Source organism: Silurus meridionalis, chromosome 12 (genome assembly GCF_014805685.1).
Source record: "Silurus meridionalis isolate SWU-2019-XX chromosome 12, ASM1480568v1, whole genome shotgun sequence".
In the NCBI taxonomy this organism is placed as follows: domain Eukaryota; kingdom Metazoa; phylum Chordata; class Actinopteri; order Siluriformes; family Siluridae; genus Silurus; species Silurus meridionalis.
The window spans coordinates 11,900,325-11,904,023 of NC_060895.1; positions in this window are offsets into that span (position 1 = coordinate 11,900,325).

Sequence of the window (3,699 nt, forward strand, 5' to 3'; positions counted from 1 at the left end):
GATAGGGAAGTTTTAGTAACTCAAATAATCACTATTTACAAAATTAATGACCAGAAAAGCATCTCAGAATGCACTACACATGAACCAGAACAGAATAAGATCATATATATATATATATATATATATATATATATATATATATATATATATATATATATATACATACAGTGCCCTCCACAATTATTGGCACCCCTGTTTAAGATGTGGTCGTGGACTTCTAAAAATTCTCCTTTTTTTTAAAACAACATAGAACCCAAATGCAAAAAAAGAGAAAAATCCAACCTTTCATTTAAGTACATAACTTTGGTGGTAAAAAAAATCATACATTTAGAAAAAAAAAAACTTGAAATCATGTGTCCCACAATTATTGGCACCCCTAACAATTCCTCTGAAAAATGTAATTGTTTTTTTTTTTTATATATATTTTTCTGTAGTTGCTAAGGTTGGTCAGGGTATCTAGGGACTTTTAATTAGTAATTCATGATTTCCTGTTTCCCTGGGGTATAAATATGACGTGACACAGAGGCCTAATTCTCTTACCCATTTGTCAACATGGCAAAGACAAGAGAACACACCATTCAAGTAAGGCAGATGTGTGTCGACCTTCATAAGTCAGGCAATGGCTACAAGAAAATAGCCACTCGCCTTAACTTGCCGGTATCTACAGTCAGAGGAATCATTAAGAAGTTTAAAACAACTGGAACAGTGACAAACAAGGCTGGAAGAGGTCCCAAGTTTATCTTGCCACAACGCACAGTGAGGAGGATGGTAAGAGAAGTAAAAAAATTTCCCAAGCTCACCGTCACAGAATTGCATCAAAGAGTGGCATCTTGGGGTCACAGAGTCTCCAAAACAACCATCAGACGCTCTCTACATGCCAACAAGCTGTTTGGGAGGCATGCAAGGAAAAAGCCTTTTCTCACTAACACTCACAAATGTAAACGCCTGGAGTTTGCTAAGCGGTACTGGGACTTCAACTGGGATCGTGTGCTTTGGTCAGATGAGACTAAGATTGAGCTTTTTGGCAACAAACACTCTAAGTGGGTCTGGCGTAAAACAAAAGATGAGTATGCCGAAAAGCACCTCATGCCCACCGTGAAGTATGGTGGAGGATCTGTGATGCTGTGGGCCTGTTTCTCTTCCAAAGGCCCTGGGAACCTTGTTAGGGTGCATGGCATTATGAACGCTTTGAAGTACCAGGATATTTTAAATAAAAACCTGATGGCCTCTGCCAGAAAGCTGAAGATGGGTCGTCATTGGGTCTTTCAGCAGGATAATGATCCAAAACATGTGGCAAAATCTACACAAAAGTGGTTCAGCAGTCACAAACTCAAGGTCCTCCCATGGCCATCTCAGTCCCCAGACCTCAACCCAATCGAAAACCTGTGGGGCGAGCTAAAGAGAAGAGTGCATAAGAGAGGACCCAGGACACTGGATGATCTAGAAAGATTGTGCAAAGAAGAATGGTCAAAATCCTCTCTCTGTGTTCTCCAATCTTGTGAAATGTTATAGGAGGAGATTAAGTGCTGTCTTGTTGGCAAAAGGAGGTTGTACAAAGTATTAACATCAGGGTGCCAATAATTGTGGCACACATGATTTCAAGTTTTTTTTTTTCTAAATGTGTGATTTTTTACCACCAAAGTAATGTACTTAAATAAAAGGTTGGATTTTTCTCTTTTTTTGCATTTGGGTTCTTTGTTGTTTTAAAAAAAAGGAGAATTTTTTGAAGTCCACGACCACATCTTAAACAGGGGTGCCAATAATTATATATATATATATATATATATATATATATATATATATATATATATATATATATATATATATATATATAGTTTCCTCATTCAAAAAAAGTTTTTTCACTCCTAACCGATGTCACTTCTCAATTAACATAATCGTTAATGTCACATTATATTTGATTTCACACAGACTCATACAGCCTAGATGTGTTCTGTTGTGCACTGGCAAAAGCAAAAAGCATACAATCATAAAATCTTCTAGTTTGCAGATTTGAATGCTTTTGATAAAAAGTGATGGGTCAAGTTCATTTTAAACAAACTTTTGTGCCAATAACTAAAATATTATATCAAAACTTTCCATTCAACATAACCATAGAGTCCATAAATGCATCACTGATCTCCTTTATATACACTAAATGCTCCAGAGGTTTTTCTTGCTGGACAAAACAACTGCATCTTTTCATTCAATGAGAGCGACTTGACTAAGTAAAGGTCAGGTGACTGTTAATGCCATTTGATTACTAACAGCACTAAAAGCTTCCTCATCTGATATTTCATAGAAGTGGGATTTGGGAATATTTTACAAATAAGACAAGGTGTCCCCAAACTTTAGATAGACAGTGTAGGTGTTGGAATTCTGCAATCCATTGGAAAGGAAGCAGAAAGCAGAATGATTCTCACAGCAGAAAGATTCTCCATCTGTTTTATGGCTTTTTCTTTCACCCTTACAGCAGGGGGAAAAAGAAAAGAAAAGATTCTTCTCTTTTTTAGATTCACATAAAGTTTGAGATATTTGATGATTTATAGGGAGGGGAATAGCGAGCAAGAGAGTGGGTGAGGGTGGATGGCAGGGAGGGGGGGTTAAACATGATGCAAACCATTTGGAGAGGGGAGTGTAGGCTGCCAGCACAGCCTGCTCTGTTTAAACTGGAGAGGAAGTGACCGTATATACAGCATGCCAGCAACCGCGCTCTCTTCTTCCTCACACACACACACATACACACTCACTATCACAGAGGTCAGTCCATGGCCATTGGCTGCAGAGGGTGTTTGTTATTGTAATATTATGTTTCTTTACATCACCATCCCGGCCACCATCACCATTATTATCATTATTCCTATTATTACAATCTATGAGATTCGGGGCAGACAGCAGGGCAAGAAGAAAGAAAGCATGAGGAGGACAGAAAATTAGGAGAAGAAAAAAATGACAGGCTGAAAAATGAAAGACAGAGTGCGAGGGAGGATAAGAGGTCAGCGTTTTCCCTCAACAACCCTCCATGACTTAATCTCACTGCACTCTGCGCGAGACCTTCCCAGGGCCACAGGCGCAACACACGAAAAGCTGGAGGAAAAAAGAGGAGAGATTGAGGATGATGAGAGCTCTGTTGGACTCAGCTGAAATTGAGAGTGACCTCTACCGCCTCCTTATGACTTACGTCTAAAATTGCAAAGTCCTTGATGAGCGTCAAGAACGCCATTAGATTCTTATCATGCGCGAAAACACATCAGAGTGACATGGCGTGACAAAACATTGGCACATTATACTTTCATAATGTTCCTGAAAATTCACATGAATGATGCATTTAAATTATTCATTCTCCTCTTTCAAATAAAAGCCAGTACGAGGGGAGTCGGGTGCCAGGTTGGCTTTGGTGACGCATCTTTTCTTTAATTGACAAGCTCTGACAGAGTGCTGGGTATAATGCAGCAAGTTTCACACAGCTCTTACCTCAGGCAACAGCCAGAGAGTCTATAGTGGTTGCAGCACAGGTGTCAGGTGCTGGGTGTGTACAAATAATGGCACTAAGGGGACTTGGAGCCCAGATCACACATTTTTACAAGGGTTCGGTCAACTGCTTTTATATTAGGTATGTAACCAAACATTAATACACAATTTGAAAATAATAGATGATGTAGTAAACAGATGCAAAATACTTTTTTGTTCAATTGAATTAAA